This window comes from Anopheles gambiae, chromosome 2 (genome assembly GCF_943734735.2).
Source record: "Anopheles gambiae chromosome 2, idAnoGambNW_F1_1, whole genome shotgun sequence".
Taxonomy (NCBI): domain Eukaryota; kingdom Metazoa; phylum Arthropoda; class Insecta; order Diptera; family Culicidae; genus Anopheles; species Anopheles gambiae.
In genome coordinates this window covers 72,739,613-72,761,482 of record NC_064601.1, presented here as the reverse complement: position 1 = coordinate 72,761,482, position 21,870 = coordinate 72,739,613, and the positions used below count along the sequence as shown (strand labels likewise).

The following is a 21,870-nucleotide window of genomic DNA, read 5'->3' as shown; positions in this document are numbered from 1 at the left end:
CTCATCGCTCCCTGGTCCCTCCTCATCACTCCCTGGTCCCTCCTCATTACTCCCTGGTCCCTCAAATTCCACTCCGGTTAACCCAAGGAAAAGAAAACGGGATAATGAGCTGGACGAGGTCCTCATAGGAAGCGTCAACCGGCTGATGGAGGAGACTCTTGCTGCCGCAAACAGCAGAGAGAATACGTTCGGCCGTATGGTGGCTGATTTTTTGCGGAGGTTTACCCCTCAGGAGCAGGATCGGGTAACCTCCAAAATTTTGCGACTCCTGCTTGAAGAAGAAGAATCGGTGATGGCTGCTCGGGCCAGTGAAGAAATGTAGGAGAAATAAATTTGTGAATTTTGGTATAAAACGAATTTCAATCAATGTTATATAATCCCGGGATAACGGACTGGCAAACGAAGGGCGCGAGACTGTGAGAGGTTTCGGACAGTCCTGAGGCAGGCCAAGACCGCAAAGCGGTTGTAGCGCCGAATAAGTAAGTAAGTAAGTTAAAATTTTAAATATATCATCAACTACAAAAACATGAATAAAATGTAGTAATATTAATGAGTTAACTATTAAGCAATACGGCAAAGCCGTCCCTCCTGAATAAAAAAAAAGAGTTAAGTAAACAATCATAATACTCCTGCTCTTACCTTAACATAGTCACGTAGAGCCTCTCGAATGCATTTACACACTTCCATTACTATTTGGGCAATGCATGGACGAGACACCTGTAATAAGGATCATTTAATATTTCTTGCTCTAGCAATGCTGAACTTCACTTACACGAAACATATACTGCAGGCCTGTAAACGTTTCGCCAGTTGCCATATAACGCAACGCGATTAACACCCTTTCCTGGGTAGTAATCGCTTCCCGCATGTTTGTATCCATGCGCTCGATCATAGGACGAACAAGCCCCACCAAAAAGTCGAAATCTTGCCTATTCATGCGAAGGAATTTCAGCAGCATCGCACCTGTACGTTCGGCAGATACGTTCAGAAGCCTCTAACACTTTTTCAACTGCAGAGAGCCACGATTTGTTCATTAGTAGTGAGTCCATTTTATTATATTAAACTTTCTTCGACGTTTTTATAAAATATCAACACAACACACAATGGCATCCACATCAACAATCCGCCGGTAACAACGATTTGACAGCAAGTTTACGCATCAGCGCTATTGATCGACCAAAAACGCCGTCACACGAAGCGTAAACTTTTTGACAGATGTTTTGATCAAATTCCAAATTTACGCCAAAGTTTACGCTTCGTGTGACGTCCGTATTACGCACGAGTTGGGTAAAGCGAAAATCCGTTACAAGAGATGCCGCACGCAAACTACATGCACATACGACACTAAAAGGCTCTGAAACCGATCTTAACACAACGGTTCGTAGCCGGAGAAATTAGCAAGAAAAAATGGCTGACACCAAGCACGCTCTTTTTATCTGTTGAGGCTTCATTCATGAATCGATTCCGTTGTCGATGTGTGCGCTCTTTAATTTGGCCTGTGTCTATGTTATCTCGCAAAAACTAAGAACTCGTGCCCCGGCTAACCTTTGAGGCCCCAGTCAAAATTGTGGACTGGACGAAGTCCTGGTGGAAAGGCAAGCTGTTGAAGGGTTTGGGTCAAATTTGGAAGGGTAAACGGAAAGGAAATATCGATATGAATGATTGCGTAAAATTTGAACTAATTAAGCAGACGACAGCGGTCGGCAAAGTCCGGCCCGCCACAATATGCAGTCAGGCCCGAGAAAATATTTGCGCGATTTTGAAAGATAGGATATATAGATAGATCTTATTCATTAAAAATTAACTGAACATACTTTAATATGACAATTCATATCGTTGAACTCTTCCAAATTTGATCACCATAACATGGATTAACGGACCAATCAATGTGGTCAAATTTGAGGAGAAATTAGAAAATAGAAAGAATAATTCCATAAAAACCTGACTGTTGATTTTACGAGAACAATGACTACACACTATTGCTTTTTAAGGATGCAACGATTTTCTAGGAGCTTTATTTTAAAGAAATGCGCTATCAATTTGTCTGACCTGGCCTTACTTGTCCGTGGCCTCATAATAGTACTGAACGATTGTACGTTTGTCTCGATAATTTTTCAGCTGTTAAGGTTTTTGTACCATCTTCAGATATATCCTGAAAACATTTTGCAACATGGAAGGAAGGGTACATTCAGAAGCGATATTGCGATTTTGCTTAATTGTTTTGAACTTTTTATGACTTTTGCACACTATGCTGCTGACTCTTAATTGAAGAATCTTTACAATCAATTTTAGTAATTTTAATTTAATAAATTGAATTTGAAACTTGCTTGGATGATATAATACTTTAAGAAAAACAACAATATAACCAATCGCATTGTTTAATATCATAAACCAGTTATTTCGTGTATTAACTGTAAAAATATAATAATGTATGTGTAAAAAAATGCATTCTCCTGGCCCTCAACGCTCGATCATCTAGAAAGCAGCTGATCTAAGGCAGTGGTCTCCAACCTATGGTCCGCGGATCACTTGAGACAAACATACTGCAATACAGGGTGTTACGAGTAACCGTGCCGACAAACCGCGTGTCCTTTATTATGGCATGCGGAATGTCTTCTTCTTCTTCTTTGGCTCAACAACCGATGTCGGTCAAGGCCTGCCTGTACCCACTTGTGGGCTTGGCTTTCAGTGACTAATTGATTCCCCCCATAGCAGGATAGTCAGTCCTACGTATGGTGGCGCGGTCTATTTGGGGATTGAACCCATGACGGGCATGTTGTTAAGTCGTACGAGTTGGAGATAGGTTTAGACGTTTAGATAGGGTGACAAGATCGATCTTCGAATTTCGAACATTTCAGAAAGGGCAACGTTCGCTGCGTAACGCGATGGCGCAACGGCCATCGCGGGGAAAAAAGGGATAAATACACCGTGCGCAGAACAAACGGTCTCTTTAAAAGTTAGCGAACGATAGACCGCGTTTTTTAAAACTACCGAAATCTAAGCTAGTCTTTTTATAATCGGTTGATCCGTTTTTAAATAAAATAAAAATTTGTAGGTTAGTGAAACGGTCGCTATATTTTGTTCGCAGCCGTCGAGGAGCCGACGGAGTTGCACTTGCAACACAGGGTATTTCCAGTTACTTTCCAATGAAAATATTGTTTTTCCCGCGTGCAAGAAGTTATCGCTCTGACCGATTGAAAATGAAGTGGCCGTAATTCGAAGCAAGACGGTACTTCAGTATTCATTTTAAAGGTAAACACTAACTTAAAAGCAAAATATTTTTTTCATGTTATGCTCACGGTGACGATTTTAAATCATATCGTCCGTACTATGAAACACGAGCTAGGAAAGAAAATATCGTTTAGAACCATCGTTCTTGTCAATAAAAGACAAACGTAACTAGCTTAGCGAAAACGATAACTTTCCGACCTTTTACTTCTTTTGAGTATAGATAAAACCAACTCCGATCATGGCAGGTCAGATTTGTTCGGATTGTCCTAAAGGTTTTTATGATCGCCTAGACGATCAAGTGTCGAAAGTCCGCTTCGAAACAGTATCCACAATACCCAAAATTTGAACATACCCAAAGCCTTTAACATACAAAGCCTTTCTGATATTACTGATTGTTTAGTCATTGATATCGATTAAAAATTGGCAAAAAAAATATTGAAATTGAGGTTTTTATTGATGCGCAGGGTGGCAGTCCATTCTGCTCATGTTCATCTCTGGTTTTTATAAAGTTTAATACAGATGTGAACTGTATTTTGTCGAAACAAGTTTGTTGATTTGGTATGCACTCACGGCTACCACGAAATTTCAGCAAAGTGGTGTGAAGATTTTTCTCAACCAAAACGTAAATCCCGCAAGCCGAATACGCACCTAAAATTTTATCAGGGTGCCTGTAAGCGGTTACCAAATCAAATTTTTGTTCATCACGAGCAAGCGGGCATCGCATTATGTTTTCTTTTGAGGCTCAGGCATGTCGTTTTGACAGAATAAATAGCTGCATTTTAAGTAATTAGTTCTACTGATATTCAGTGAAACGACAAAACCATGTATTACTCAATAGCTTTCAGTAAAAAATGTAACTGCAGCAAACTTAGAAAATTTGCAGTGTATTATTCGTACACCATTTCATCAACCATCATAAAAATTAGAGAAAGTACACAACAGATTAAAAAAATTTAAATCATAAAATGAAAATGGGAAAACAAAAAGAGTAGAAATAGGATGAGGAAGATTCTTGGATTCAGATAAGAATTTAGAAACATTAGAATTAGTAGCTTAGGGATATGAAATTAAGGAAAACATAAATTGTAGGATAGCCTAGTTGTAGGATAGTCTAGGTAGAGAAAGCTTATTCATAAAAAAAAATAGTTTAGGTAGGAGTAGGATAGATAAGGGTCATAGGTTAGATTAGGATTTAGATACATGATACGGGTTTGAATTTAAGGAAATTATTACTTAGTTGCAGGATAGAGCCAAGATATAGTTAGTTTAGATTTCAATGATAGCTTTAAGCATATAACCACAAATATTCACACGGTATATCCATACAAGCGTATCGATGGAAGCAGCATTAAACAGACACAGGCACAAACGAGATATCGAGTTGAAAAAAAGCGTAGCACACAGCACTAGCACACGAAACAAACGCTATACGGGTTGAGCTGGTGAGGTTGAGCTAAGACGATTGAATGATGAGTTGAATGATAACTTTGCTCCCCCAGTTCTAGAAGGCAGCTTATAGTCAGAACTATGCACCAAAAATATAAAAAGCCAATGAATTATTAAGTCACACGTATGTTACGTTGTTAGCAAGTGAACGCAGCAGCAAAAAGAGCGATGAAAACGACAGCCCAGCACAAGGAGCGTTCTGACGGAAGTCCCTTCTGACGGCCCAGATCTATCATAAAACACATATAGATCACGAGATAACGATAAGAAATTGATTGCAAAACAAATCGTACTATATAGTTTTCTTGCAAAATAATTTTCGTTAAAAAAAGTAGAAGGACATGTAGTGACCTTGGCCGCTACGATTCGCGTAACGTGTAAATGCGACTGGAGTGCTAATAATGAAGTGAGAGAGATCGGCGCAGATCGATTGGAGAGAGAGATCGTTGAACGGCGCAGAGAGATCGGAGAATCGAGACGGAAGCGATGGCGGAGAGAAGCGGCACTTCGGTGACGGCTTGCATGTAGTTCGAGTGTGTTCAGAGCGGTTAAATGGTAGCCAGAAAATTAAATTAAATAAATAAAGTTAGTTATAATCATAACATATTAATGTATAGTTGCTTCACTGTGTTGCGCTATGTGACAACAACAGTGTACTCCCTGTAATCGGAGAACTCTTTAATTCAAAAATCGCTCTTATTACACAGTCCCATCGGCTCTCAAATAAATAAGGGATAACTGTAAAAGATTGTGAATTGCTCCACAAAATAGTTAATCATACAATGTATTTTACGGAATAACACTGGTTTTATTATGGTAAACTGCAAGACCTTAGTTCAATGTATGTTTAACCCTTTGACAGTCCCACAATTTTGAGAAAATGCTCAAATCTCGCAATCCCAAACACAATCCCAACAAGAGTCCCAATCCCAATCCCAATCGCAATCGCGATCCCAATCCCAATCAGCATAAAAGCAGAATCCGAATCCGAATCTGAATCAAATTCCAATCGCAATCCCAATCCGAATCGCAATCCCAATCCAAATCGCAATACCAATCCCAATTCCAATCCGAATCGCAATCCCTATACCTATTCCAATCCGAATCGCAATCTCAATCCCAAACAAATTCCCAATCGAATCGCTAACAAATCCTGATCACAATCGAATCGCTATGGAATCTTTAAAGGATTCAAATCCTAAAAACGAAAAACGATTTGATCGAATCTTTCTAGAGATTGAATCTTTGAATCTTCCGAATCCTGAATCTCCCAACACTTCTGCAAAGCCGTATCGGAGTATCTATACCTAGACCATACAATGTCGGTGAACCAAAAATGAAGCAACGAGAGTATCTCACTGTAGTTCCGAGCCGTCATCAAATATTCTGCAAGATCTACCGAGTTGGTCAAGGGAGGATATGATGCCGATACAGGTGCCTCGGTTTAAAGCTGTTCAGCCGGTCTCTGCTGAGACAGGACAACTTGGTACGTCACGGCAGAATATGAGGCCGATAAAGATGTCATTTTCCCCAGCTATCTGAATAGCATGCCAAAACAAACCCATAAGATGTGATCGACAGTCGCTACAGTTCGGTACAGTATCGGACAGAATGATAGGACCCTAGTGTTTTCAACGCAGCATGCACCCGTTGGGCCAGGTTTATGTGTGGTTTGTGTGTTTGTGTTTGTGTGTGTGTGCATGTGTGTATATGTGTGTGTGTGTGTGTGTGTGTGTGTGTGTGTACATGTGTGTGTGTGTATGAATGTTTGAATTTGTATTGGTGTGTGTGTTTGTTTCACAAGTATGTCGTTTTGGATAGATTTATTAGTAGTTTTTTTGTGTTTTGGGTTGGGTTTTTGATGTAATAAGCAGGACCTCCGCCCTCGCCATCAGTGTGTTTTTGATATATTATTAATTTTACGGTCTTCTTTTGCCGTGGTCTTCGGAGGACGTCCGGTTGACTTGCGCTTTTCGGTTGTCCAAGCACGTTTCGGTTGTGCGAAGCGCGTTTGCCACAAAACTGCGCGATCGTTCCATCACGAACTCGATCGTTTTGCGCTTAATGCCAGCAGGCGCCATTCGCTTTATGATATGGCGCTGATAATCGGTGCAATGTTTACCTCGACCCATTGTTACTAACATTGCTTGCTTGGATCGTCAAGCACGCGCTGGTTAAAAACTTGGACACGGCTGATCCCGTGCTCTGCCTGCGTTCTACTTCCATACGCGATGAATTACATCGTTGTTGAGCAGCGAAAACATCGCATGGATAAAACTATCAACGAGTACGCGAGTAAGCGTCTTCCCTTCAAAATCGAGAACAGAATACTGCCGCGCTCATGAAACAAAACGCCCATTGAAAAGAATAACTGCGCACCAGCTCAATGCACGCACCAAGTTTTCCATGCGCACACAACGTTCAACGCAGAGATGCACGCAGGCCTTTCAATGGCGTGCACTGGAGAAACACCTGTGAGGGAATGCTGAGTTAATTGCTATTGTGCGCGTGTCCATTTTGCATCGCTGCACATGCACATTCATCAATCAGCACACCGGCGTTTTCGTCCGAGGAACAAGCGCTGCTGTCGATGCAAACTTTAGCTTTTATCCAAGTGCAAACGCACGCTGTTTCACATGATAACACACATTATCAGAATACTTTCAACGCAATATGACATCATGGCAAGCTACGTTTTTCAGACACAAACCCGCGCACTTGCAAATACACATTAAAAAACACACTCTCTTTCTACTACTACACACACACACACACACACACACACACACACACACACACACACACACACACACACACACACACACACACACACACACACACACACACACACACACACACACACACACACACACACACACACACACACACACACACACACACACACACACACACACACACACACACACACACACACACACACACACACACACACACACACACACACACACACACACACACACACACACACACACACACACACACACACACACACACACACACACACACACACACACACACACACACACACACACACACACACACACACACACACACACACACACTCAAACACACACACACACACACACACTCAAACACACACACACACACACACACACACACACACATACACACACACAAACACAAGTAACGTGGGAAAACAAGTGCTCGGTGCGTTAAAAAAACCAGGGTCCTATCTTAATGTCCGATACTGTATCAACACTGACTGAATCAAAGCAAATTAGCTCAATCTCATCCTTGGAAAAAAATGATCGATTGCATCAATATGTAGAACAAATCATTGTTCCTCCCAGACAGAGCCAAAACGAAATATTGCAATTCAATCCTCTGCAAAGCAAGCCAGAATGAGATGCTTTCGACATACAGCTTGCATGTGATGGTGCTTTTAAAGACAATGTATTCAAGTTTATTTTGTAAAAGTAAATGACACGAGACCAAATTACATAATGCATCGGGCAATTGATGTTATTTTTTCGCGGAGCTTATTTGCCGACTGTAGTTGGACAAAGGGATACCTATCATCGGATGTGAAGACTCGAATTGCGTTCGATGGGATCTGGGCCCGCGGGTTCGAAATAGTAGCACTTCAGGAGGTATGCTGGAAAGGCGTTACGGAGCGCCAGTACCGTAGCAACTGCACGATCTACCGGAGCGGTAGAGATTCGCGCGAGCTCGGTACTGCCCTCATGGTGCTGGGTCCACCAACTGACAAACGCAACGGTGATAAACTTTGCCTCCTCCAAGCACATGAGCATCCGCAGCACCTTCTTCCAGCATGCACACCGCCATAGCTACACCTAGAGACACCCGAGGGGTGATTCAAAGTCCCAAATCGACCACGTTCTGATTGACGGAAGGCATCTTGGATATTATCGACGTTAAAACTTATAGAGGCGTAAACGTCGACTCGGACCATTTCCTGGTCATGGTCATGCTCGGGGAAGCGCTTCCGGCCGACAACAACATCGCCGCAATGCCCATGGCAGGCCACTGGCGTATGGTGGAACGAGCCATCAGCACTGCAGCCCAACACAAGATCGGCCGCTTACCACTTAGGGAGAAAAAGGAATGATTCGACGAAGAGTGCAGACGAGCACTATCCGAGAAGAACGCAGCGCGCGCCCGCATGCTACGGCATGAAACACGTCAGAACGTGGAGATCTACAGACTACTGAGTTCGTTCGGTGAGTCATTTTGAAGAATGAGTCATCAGTGAAAGGTGGAAGTGCTTCTACGAAGGACATCTGAATGGAGCAGAGGCAGGAGAGACTGGCGCAAGTGGCAGAACACGGTAACCACCACAGCACAGCAATAATAACAGCGACAGCATCGACGCAGACGACGAGGTGCCCCCGCCATCTCTGGATGAGATTGGCAGCTCCATCAAGCAGCTTAAGAGCTATAAGCCTGCTGGCAGTGATGGACTGGCGGCCGAGCTCTTCAAGATGGGGCCGGAGAGGCTTACCGTCGATATGCATCGGCTGATCGGGAAAGTCTGGGAACAGGAGGAACTACCGGAGGAGTGGAAGCTGGGTGTCATTCACCCAGTCTACAAAAAAATATTTTCCGAACTATCACAGTCCTGAATGCCGCCTTCAAGATCCTGCCCCAGCTCCTGTTCTGCAGACTTACGCACCTTGCTACAAATTTTGTCGGCAGCTACCAAACTGGGTTTGTTGGAGGCAAAACCACCACCGACCAAATTTTCACTCTACGGCAGATCCTCCAGAAATGCCGAGAGCGCCAGATACCTACGCACCACCTGTTCATTGACTTCGAGGCGGCTTACGGCACCATAGACCGGAAGGAGCTATGGAACATCATGTAGCGATACCACTTCCCTGGGAAGTTGATCCGACTGTTAGAGGCCATCATGAACCGAATCTCACAGGGGTCTGAGGTAAGGTGATTGACTCTCCTGTCTGCTCTTCAATATCGCCCGGGAAGGTGTCTAGCCCCGCGTTTCAAATTATAATGAAATCCGTGGCACGATCCTCTACCTGTCTCTCCAATTTCTTGGCTTCGCGGATGACATCGATATCATCGGCAGGATAATAGCATAGTTGTGGGAGGCGTACACCTGACTCAAACGCGAAGCAGCAAGAATTGGATTGAGAATCATTGCGACGAAGACGAAGTACCTGCTTGCCGGTGACTCAGACCATTTGGGATGACTACGACAATATCAAGGTAGTAAAGGAGTTTTGCTATCTTCAGACGGTCGTCGATATCAGCAGCGAAAGTTCACTAACGTTCTCCTGCCACCTGAAATTTCTACAAATTCTCCAAAAGCACAGCAATAGAATATCGCTTCAACTAGTTGTTCGTACAACCGCCCCGTACAGTGCAGCAATAGTATAACAAAACGTGATGTGGATCTCATACAGTGGCCAGCAATATAAAGTGGCCACTACTTACAATTTTACATTTTTTCCATTTTTTCAGTGTAAAATGAAGTTATTGTACTGCTTTATTTTTTGAAACATTGTTCGTGATATGCTTAAGAATGCGCAGTACCATAACATGACAAAAATGAGAAGTTTGCTTCAAGAAAAAATATTTTTTCCAAAATTGATCAAAATCACTGTGCCAAAATAAAGTGCCCACTTTATTCATTGTACAGAAAATATTTTTCTGAACAAATATAACACCAAACTTATAATTTATATGCGTTCCTCTCGCATTCTTTACATGTTCGAGGATCTTTAGCGTATTTTTTTTCTAATTTTTAAAGGTTTATCTAGTTCTGCATCTAGTTTTTGCATCTAGTTCTTCTCAAGCGTTATCAAGAGTTTTAAATTTAAATTTATTTGTTTATGACACCAGTTTTATCCACCTTCGCACATGGAATCTGCCACAAATTCTCGATGGAACCAATATTTAGACTTCATGGAGGACATGCAAGGTGTTTTATACGATACTAGTAGAGAAATGTTTTTTGTATTGATTGTGTGTGTTGAGATGCTAGCCTGTAGGAACATGTTTTTAGTTTTCAAATCCCATTTTTTTAAAAGAAATATCCCAAAATAGTGATGAAGAATGTTAAAAAAGGTATCAGCCATAGTTGTACTTTCGATTCACACCAGTTTTCCTGCTACTCCTAAAGAGAAACACCCCCTAGCTATCACAATGCAATTTTCGTAATTTACTGCTCGTTAGATGTAGCGTCCTTCAAGTTCCTCGCCCGAGCTACAGCAAGACTAACAAAGCCAATAGGCTTCAATATGATACATACAATATGGTACATTCTAAACTAGACTATATTTTAGACGAAATCCATGATAGACGTGAATGTTCTGAACGAGGTAGCTCAAATGTGTTTAACTTTGAGCCCATAAAGGATGTGGCCACATTAAACGAATTTGAAAGTCAGCTGGAGGAGACTAACGGGGCATATAGAGATGAAATATTTAAAACACTGCATAGTTCGATTAAAAAAGGGAATTCTACATATCAAATCCATCAAGCAATCGACAAATTGCTTAATAGTACATTTGGTACTGAAATCACTTGATCCGGTAGAGCTAATGAGAGCGAGAAAAATTGCTTGTTCAACCTATACTAATATTAAAAATTTGTTTGTTGATATTGCTGGCACAATGTTCCAACAACCAACGGAACAGTTTGTTTATGAATACTTGGGTCAAAAATTTAGACATGCTAGAAATCGTTTAAAATTCTTGGAAAACGAACTACTGCTCTACATAATGTTAAACGAGTGATATAATAATTTTTTTATGACACGAATATCGTTTAGTTTAATAAGTTAGGAATTATACTATTATTTAAATATTTTCCAAAGGTTGCCAGGTCAGAAAAGAGACGATAAATAAAACAAGTGATATACAGATGAAAACAAAGTTCCTATATAAGCAATAAATTACTAAAAACATTTTAATATGTTTAGTTATATGAGTAATGAAATTTATGTGAAATATAAACCAACATAAAAAATAATGCAGTCGCACTTTACTTTTTTTCATTTTTGTTTGTGTATTCTAATCGATTAAATTTGAAGTAATGGAATGTATACAAACTATCCGATTCTGTTTTAATAGCTACTAACTTACACTTAATATTTTGAGGGAAAAACTCATCGATGAAAATGATGATAACGCATTCATGTTACCCTTCGATAACCCCCAGGACAATCGCATGGCAATCGGATTGAACGCGCAACATTTTCCGCAGTCCGCAGTGTAGCGTTTTCTTCGCGCCAACTTTGCCTGTATTTTCAATGAGCCAAGCGATTTTACCCTCCTAAACGCATTGCATCCTAACGCTTGTCGCGGCAACGTTCACCACATACACACCCACATCTCCACACTCAGGGTAGGGGGAGTCGGGGTTGGTTCGACACTGCGGGTAAGTTCGACACCTTGCCGTTTTTGTATTTATAGAACTTTTTGAAGACAAAAAACTTATACATATTATTTATGTCAACTGTTTCGAATATTTGAGTCACATTTCACTGATCAGAAACCTGTCAATTGTCAAAAAACAACAAAATAAACACATGGTGGTTCTGTTCTGCCGATGTAAGTTTTTACTTCTGGGACTTAAGGAATTGTGGCGTTATTTCAACAAAATTATAATTTCCATGTCAATAGTATTGTTTTATAAATACTATTGATTAGTTCTGTATCACAAGGCGTAATTTTTACATTAATCTATATAATATCCCAAGCGCCACAGAATAAGCTTAAACGACTGGAAAATTGAATATCCATAGAAAAAAAAATGAAAGCTCCTCAGCTTCATTGGTTCGATCAATAGATGGCGTATTACAACTCATCATTATATTGCTATCCTTTTCTTGCAATGTGTTTCGACAAGTTTCTTCTTATCATTATCTATATAGCCTTCTAAATTTCTGAGCAAGAATCTATATGAATGATCTATGGTCAAGATACGTGGGTATCAACACCAACGACCATTACTCAAATCTCACATACTTCAGTGCTGGTGGTGTCCATTGGAGTTAAGTATTTAAACAACAGTATCGCCGTTCTAGTTCTAGCGATGCATAACTTCAATGCGAAACCATACAACAGTACAGAGGAAATGAGAAAGCTCTCCTCCAAGCGATGAAGCTCAACTGGTTGGGGTATCCCACCAACAAACAGCGCCATCAGATTTTTTGCTATTTTTAGAATGCATGAGTCGTTTGCCGTCTGCTAAACGAAGTCTTTCTATACCGTTTAGGTAGAGTGCTTGAGTCGTTTAGAAGCCGTTTAGTGGTCGTTAAGTGGATTTGTGGCACTTGGGATAACATGTCACTAAAACTTGTGCGGCCAATGGGAGTAAATTGGACACCCCACTTGGTAGTAATGTAATGCTTATTTGTAGCATGTAAACTTTGTTTATATCGTCATTTGAAAGTGCCTGTATTTTATAAAGATGTCCCTTAACGATGTACGACAAACGTAATAATCAAGCTGAACAAACACGCAATTAAAAATACTGTAGAAGCTTTAAAATTCAAGATGTCAACAAACCTAGGAAGTTATAATTATGCAATTTAGCTATTATTCTCTCACAGAACGTTTGCCAAACTCGGACTCAAAACATGTACTTTGTATATGGTTTAGGCTTATGAAAATTAATATTGTTATGGCTTTGACCGTATTTTAGGCTTACTTTAGGCCGGGTAGGATTAACTGAAGAAAAAAATAGTCGCTGGTTTGGAATCACATTGACCGATGTTCACCTTTTGACTTTCGAGTTGGCAGAGAAAAATAAAATTGAACACCCTTCGATTTTATAAAAAAAGAAAAAGATTACTGGAAGATGGCCAGGTTATTTTTTTAAAGGAATCTTAACCAATTATTCCGTAAACCAGATGCTATCGCCGCAGCTTCTACTATATGGAGTCTGGTCCGATGCTATTTGAAATGAAATTTTTGTTCTTGCTTGTATCTTCATTTTTTTTCGTATATTTCAATACTGTTTTGTGTAATTTTTTCGTAAAATTGGTACGAAATACTTTGTTGAACTTCAATGAAAACTACAGGCCATCAGAGTTTGCTATTTTGAACGCTAAAACCAATGTGTCGAAATCACCCCCAAGGTGTCGATTTTACCCCATCATGGTGTCGAACTTACCCGCACTGCAGTCGTGACTAGTGATGGGTCAAGTAGCACTTTTTACTGTGTGGTGCGGTGCTACCACACATAATTAAGTGTGCGATGTTTTCGTGGTACCACTTTTGTGCAACCGCACAATTTTGTTCAACCGCACGATTTTGTGCAACCGCACAATTTTGTGCAACCGCACGATTTTGTGGCACCGCACAATTTTGTGGCACCGCACAATTTTGTGCTATAGCACAATTTTGTGGTACCGCACAATTTTGTGCCATAGCACAATTTTGTGCTATAGCACATTTTTGTGCTATAGCACAATTTTGTGCTATAGGGTAAATGTACCAATAGTGGTGCAATTTGTAGTGGTACCGATGTGTTTTAATGGATTTAAAGTGTCAGAAAGGCCATTTTCTGAATATTTCAACATATAGCAATTGTAATATGTTTTATCTTCGCAATCTCAACCATTTTTACCATGAAATACATCAAATTTACGAAAAAATACAAATTTTTGTGACTGCTTCGTTGTACCTATAATGGTGGTATGGTTCCTATAGCCGTCTTATTGTGTTCCTATAGTGGTAGTAAACAAAGATGCATCAAAAATGGTGTATAATATCAATGAAACTTAGTTTAGAAGCTGTTTTCGTATGAATAGCAAGAATTACTGCCATAATATTGGTTTCTTCCGTAATTTGATCGTAAAACAATGTATAAATTTGATCGATGAAACTATTGACTAATGTACTTCATCACACCTGTCGTCAACCTACACTCGGAGGAGTGTGCTTGATTTGAAGTCAATTTTTCATTCAGCCATATAAGCGAATTTTGGCCTGTTTTTGGTAAATTTCCTACATAAAACTCATTTCTGTTGCTTATTTTAGTGAAAACAGTACGACATGTCGAAAATATCCTCGAATAAACAGAAAACGACCTGTTTTTATTGATTTTATAACTATAACCACTATAGGAACATGCCTGTTTTGTGTACCTATAATGTCACTATGGTAAAAAACACTTAAAAATGCATAAATATGGTCAAAAGGCAAATATTTGGTCATTTAGGTTATATGGTCATTTAGATCGTTAACAGAAATATGAGTTTCGTTATGAAATCCTAAGGATTTTGGAAAAATGTTATCACATTTCACAAAATAATGTATTTTTCGGTCACTAAGTAACGAAATGGCCCCATTTAACTTTTAAACCCTTTGTAAAAGGCTATAGAACATTTCACACTAACGTAAATAACTTAATTGCTTTTAATTTGCCGTATGAACCGCATTTTAGTGCAATACCACCACTATTGGTACTACCACCACAATAGGTACATTTACCCTAGCACAATTTTGTGCGCGAACTATTTTGTGCTATGACGCAATTTTGTGCGCAAGCAATTTTGCGGTAGAGCACAATTTTGTGGTAGAGCACAATTTTGTGATAGAGCACAATTTTGTGGTAGAGGACAATGTTTTGGTAGAGCACAGTTTTGAGCTATAGCACAATTTTTGTGTGCACAGTTTTGCGCAACTGTAGTAAATGTGTTACCATATTGAATGTGCGGTTCTACATTCTCGTGCTACGTCGGTTTGGTTCTGCGGACAGTTTTTGTGATGCCCTTTTTTCAATTGAGCCCAATTGTTGGGCTAGGCACGAAAAATGTGCTGCACATAAACAGTATACTACGCACAGTTTTGGTTTCTTCTGTTGTTTCTTCTGCTGTTCACAGAATTGTTAAAATATTAAGAATTTGAATATAAAATACAACATTTTATTCACTTTGGCTAAATGAAATCACCACCATCAAATCGATGACATTAAAGATCATGTTACTGCTGTTATTGTATGTTTTATTCTTCTTCTTCTTCTATTTGGCGTAGCGTCCTACGCGGACTTTCCGGCTCATACAGGCTTTCGAGACTTTATTCATTATCACGCAGCCGGATAGTCAGTCCTTGCTACGGGGAGACGGTTGTAGGCTTGAACCCATGACGGGCATGTTATTGAGTCGTTCGAGTTGACGACTGTACCACGGGAACCCCTCTTATAAGTTTTATTCTTATATAATATCATTACATATTAAGTCCATGATACTTGAAATGATTATCACTTAGGGGCGCTCCCGTAGTTCACTCGAACGACTTAATAAAATGCCTGTTCAAGCTTCAAATGAACCGTTACCCCGTAGCAAGGACTGAATCTCCAGCTGCATGGTACTGTATGCGAGCATCCAAACGTGAGGTCCAAAACAGCCGAAGTCATACAAAATCATGAAAAAGTTTGTGCCCTTGCGTTCTGGCATCCACTCGACGTTTACCGAGACGATCCGAATAAACATATATGCGTATCAGGTAGCTGAAGTTGTACTGCTCACCTGCCGTAAGCCGCTGTAATACCGAGCGAGACGCATAGACAACGCGTCTAGAGAACATGTTTAGCCGTAAGGAAACTTTTCTACATCTCTTTTGGCTTGTCCTTGCATTTAGATCCTGATGAGCGAAGCATGCATACCTTTCGGGTACGTTCGGGGTATAAGCCTATCCTTCGTACGTTAATGATAAAGATATAGTCGTATGCTATCGGCTCTGCATTCGGGAAAGGGCAGGCCCGTGGGCGTCGTGTGGATGCTCGCTATAAGTCTCAAAACACTGAATAGGCCGAAATTTCCGCATAGGCTTTACGCCAAGTACCAGAAAAAGGAGATCATTTAAAACAAGATGTAATAGATGTTCAAACATTTTTCAGTGCATTTCGTTTTATAAGATTTTCAACAATTCAATATTTAACAAGTTTTTATTTCAAATTATAAAATTAATTAATAGAATAGTGCAACAAACTCGTTACCTAACCCTAAAAAAATCATGTTTTTATTGTAACGGGTGTTTGATTCAGTTACGCAAGAAATTTCTGCAGAGAAAAATACACTCTCTAAGATGATTGTACTTGTGCGGTTATTAACCAGTAAGCTGAAAAGTTATGAGTTGGTTAATATGTGTGAAGAAGTGAAAAAACTGCCAGGAAAATTACTAAATAACTTATGTGATCGATATCGATATTTAAGCAAAGATGTTATAGCTCATGCAGCTATATTAGATCCGAGGTTAAAAAAAAGGATTTGAAAGTGATTCAATATTTTATGATAAATGTGCAAGTTTTACAGTACTAATGGAAAACTTCGAAGTTTTAAATAATGACGACTATTTGGAAATAACTGAAAATACTATGGATGTGACTGAAACGTTAGAGTCTGAAAGCATTTTATAATGAATTTGACAAGGACACGAAGGATCAAGTAATGCTTCATGCTCGATCTTCCAGCAAGATAGAGCTAGATAATTATTTAGCAGAACCTAATATACATCGAAAAGATGATCCTCTTTAATGGTGGAAACTAGAAAAATACAAATACCCAACACGTTATAAAATAATGCTACGCACTCTTTGCATTCCTGCATCTTCAGTACCTTGTGAGAGGGTATTTTCAAAAGCTGGAGATGTCGAAACAAGTAAAAGAAACCGATTAACATCCAGCAAATTAGGAAAAATTTTGTTTATAAAGCATAATCAGGAGTGAAATACATGCTATGAACTATTAAAAATTTAATATAAACTTAATTACAATAAAAAACATGATTTTTTTAGGGTTAGGTAACGAGTTTGTTGCACTATTCTATTATTTAATTTTATAATTTGAAATAAAAACTTGTTAAATATTGAATTGTTGAAAATCTAATAAAACGAAATGCACTGAAAAATGTTTGAACATCTATTACATCTTGTTTTAAATGATCTCCTTTTTCTGGTACTTGGCGTAAAGCCTATGCGGAAATTTCGGCCTATTCAGTGTTTTGAGACTTATAGCGAGCATCCACACGACGCCCACGGGCCTGCCCTTTCCCGAATGCAGAGCCGATAGCATACGACTATATCTTTATCATTAACGTACGAAGGATAGGCTTATACCCCGAACGTACCCGAAAGGTATGCATGCTTCGCTCATCAGGATCTAAATGCAAGGACAAGCCAAAAGAGATGTAGAAAAGTTTCCTTACGGCTAAACATGTTCTCTAGACGCGTTGTCTATGCGTCTCGCTCGGTATTACAGCGGCTTACGGCAGGTGAGCAGTACAACTTCAGCTACCTGATACGCATATATGTTTATTCGGATCGTCTCGGTAAACGTCGAGTGGATGCCAGAACGCAAGGGCACAAACTTTTTCATGATTTTGTATGACTTCGGCTGTTTTGGACCTCACGTTTGGATGCTCGCATACAGTACCATGCAGCTGGAGATTCAGTCCTTGCTACGGGGTAACGGTTCATTTGAAGCTTGAACAGGCATTTTATTAAGTCGTTCGAGTGAACTACGGGAGCGCCCCTAAGTGATAATCATTTCAAGTATCATGGACTTAATATGTAATGATATTATATAAGAATAAAACTTATAAGAGGGGTTCCCGTGGTACAGTCGTCAACTCGAACGACTCAATAACATGCCCGTCATGGGTTCAAGCCTACAACCGTCTCCCCGTAGCAAGGACTGACTATCCGGCTGCGTGATAATGAATAAAGTCTCGAAAGCCTGTATGAGCCGGAAAGTCCGCGTAGGACGCTACGCCAAATAGAAGAAGAAGAAGAATAAAACATACAATAACAGCAGTAACATGATCTTTAATGTCATCGATTTGATGGTGGTGATTTCATTTAGCCAAAGTGAATAAAATGTTGTATTTTATATTCAAATTCTTAATATTTTAACAATTCTGTGAACAGCAGAAGAAACAACAGAAGAAACCAAAACTGTGCGTAGTATACTGTTTATGTGCAGCACATTTTTCGTGCCTAGCCCAACAATTGGGCTCAATTGAAAAAAGGGCATCACAAAAACTGTCCGCAGAACCAAACCGACGTAGCACGAGAATGTAGAACCGCACATTCAATGTGGTAACACATTTACTACAGTTGCGCAAAACTGTGCACACAAAAATTGTGCTATAGCTCAAAACTGTGCTCTACCAAAACATTGTCCTCTACCACAAAATTGTGCTCTATCACAAAATTGTGCTCTACCACAAAATTGTGCTCTACCGCAAAATTGCTTGCGCACAAAATTGCGTCATAGCACAAAATAGTTCGCGCACAAAATTGTGCTATAGCACAAAATTGTGCTATAGCACAAAAATGTGCTATAGCACAAAATTGTGCTATGGCACAAAATTGTGCGGTACCACAAAATTGTGCTATAGCACAAAATTGTGCGGTGCCACAAAATTGTGCGGTTGCACAAAATCGTGCGGTTGCACAAAATTGTGCGGTTGCACAAAAGTGGTACCACAATTTTGTTTAGTGTGCAAGTGTGCTTGCACATATTGATGTGCTGTGCGTGCGTGGTAGCACTGTGCTACTTGACCCATCACTAGTGGTGAGTCATCGAATGGTACCCACAACTGATCCTGCAACTCTCATAATAGCTCCACCCACACCAGCTATCTGTTCACTTACGCGGGCTCTCTTCAATCTGAGTTCTAGTGCCACTCTCTCCGTGATGACATTTAATTGAGAACCGTTATCGAGTAATGCTCTCACTTTGTTTGGCTGATCGTTAACATCTAGAATTATAATTTGCGCGGTAGACAATATAACTGTTTTCTTCGAACAATTTGCTTGAGCCGTAGCAGTTAATCTTGACGTTGACGGAACCACTTCCACTTTAGATAATCTTCCTATATTACACAGTTTCGAATGGTGCTTTCTTTTACACTGCTGGCACACATACGTCGATCTACACTCACGTGCTGAGTGTCCCTTTCGCAAGCAATTTAACATAAGCCATGTTTTCTTACTATCTCCTCTCGATTTATCACTGACGCTCTTTCGAATCTCTCTCACATATGCAAAGGATGCTGTTCGTTGCACAGTGGACACTTGAGATATCCTTTAAATGTATTGTTCGTTTGCTGTACTGGTAATGCCACATTCCTACCATCTCTTCTCGCCTGCCTGCCGGTCACCATGATCGAATTAGCCGCATATTGATGCAAATATTTTGCGCAGAGCTCTTTAAAATATTCACTGTTCCAAAATTTCCACTAGATTTTTGTATTCATCTGTTTTGAAATCCACCGAGTACTGCTCCCACGCCACTAAAGTTTTACTGTCCAATTTGTAAAACAATAAACTTGTTAACGGAGTGTCCCACTTGTCGACAGGCTCGTTCAAACGTTCTAACCCTCTGACTAATCTACTTGCTTCGTTCACGATACGTGCCAATTCTTCCGTCGAGTCGGTTTTCATTTTTTCTAGAGAATAGAATTCCTTGAAATATTCCCTTTTTAACACCTTGGAATTATCATAACGTTTTAGCAACGCTTATATGTCACGTAATAGTTATCGGCCCTTATTTGCATGTGTTCAAATTGATGCGCAGCATCACCCTTAAGCGCCGATAATAAATATTGCAATTTTAACACTTCAGGCATTTCTGTCGAGTCATGCACCATAGATGAAAATCTGTCTTTGAACGTAAGCCATTTTGTTATTTCACCATCAAAGCTTGGAAGGTCAACCTTAGGAAGGCGCAGATGATTTTGAGTTCCTGCACTAATAGTTGTGTTGACCTGTGTAGTGTTCAACCCACTCGACGCCCCATAATGGGAACTAATTAAAAAAAAAAAAGTGCCCTTACTTCGTAAGACCGTTTGTTAAATTCACGCCGATCTTTTTGCATGATATCGAACGCTTCCGAATCATCTACCGTTTCGTTGAATGCTTTACGTAATTCCGTGAACTCACTAACCAACTCTTCTAACTGTTCCAACCGACTTGGTATCTGATATGCATCGATGGTTGCATCAAAGGATTTCGTAAACTCTTCGAAATCTTGCAAAGTGTTCATAATTTCTACCCTCTTTAAATTGAAAATTTTCACTCGTTTATCTGCTGCTGGCATTTTGCTCCCAATAATTGTTCTTTAGGTACTTCTTAACACAATTTTTAATTAAACGCACAGCAACGAGTTTCGTACCCCTGGAAGTTGTCGACACCTGAACTAATACACGCGCAGCTTTGGGTGCCAAGTATGCCACGCAAACAATGAGACCCCAAATTTTGAGTGATTCAGGCCGAGGGGTATGAGGAAGCTTGAGGAAGCACGGAGAAGCGCGCTGCGATGAGAGTTCGCATTCTGTTTTACACGCGCGCTTCACTAACACCAATACAAATACCGTGCTTTGACGAGCCGTCTGTGAATGTGTGTGTGTCTTCTTTCAGCGAGCTCAACTTGGAGCTGCTCGTCACATCGTGTTGTCTCGCTTACACTACAGCATCGAACCATCGCTCCGTATGCCCCCCCCTCCTACGCGTGCAAAACCACCAGTACAGCGCGACGCTTTGCCGGAGATGGTTGTGCGTGTTTTGTTTAAAGTCCCGCGCGCAGTGTTTGTGCATTGATGCGCATTTCGTTATAAGTCTCGTGCGCCGGTGTGTTTTGGTGAAGTGTGCAGTGAATAAACAGTGTGCACAGACGCACATGCAGTGCGTGGATCCACAGGTAAGAATTTGCTGAACAGAGTCAACGCAGATTGTCGACAAGTTTCCCGCAGCCTGGCTCGACCCGGTATGACGTCATTGGATTCTAAATGTGTACTTTAGTGTATACTTTATGTTTCAATAAAGTGTTTAATGTAATAAAAAATGACAGTGTTTGTGTTTAGTTTTAGAATAAGTGCATGAAAGAAAACGAAAAACGAAAGAAACAACTATCTTTACATGTGTTGGTAGCATGGCTCGAAAGAACACAAACACATTGAGAACTGCAGAGCGCACCGTGCGTTACGGGTGGGGAGGGGGAGGGCTCGCGCGAGGGTGTAACTCATTGGTCGAAGAGACACTGTATTTCGACAGCGTCACTCAAATAACTCAAAAAATACACTCATTTTGCCGGACGGGTGGCGCTACCCTCTCAACAATCTCAGAGAGAATTTGTATGAAATTTCTTGGGCTTGTTCTCGGCTTGTTCTCGGCTTATTGGTATAAACGTCACTCAGAGAACAAGCCCAATATGAA

General features: G+C 40.3%; 1 protein-coding gene across 1 annotated transcript in view; it reads right to left on the bottom strand.

The window, feature by feature from the left end:
- LOC133391060 (uncharacterized) overlaps positions 1–21,870 on the bottom strand; it is a 162,647-nt gene that overhangs the window by 62,573 nt on the left and 78,204 nt on the right. The window lies entirely within an intron of this gene.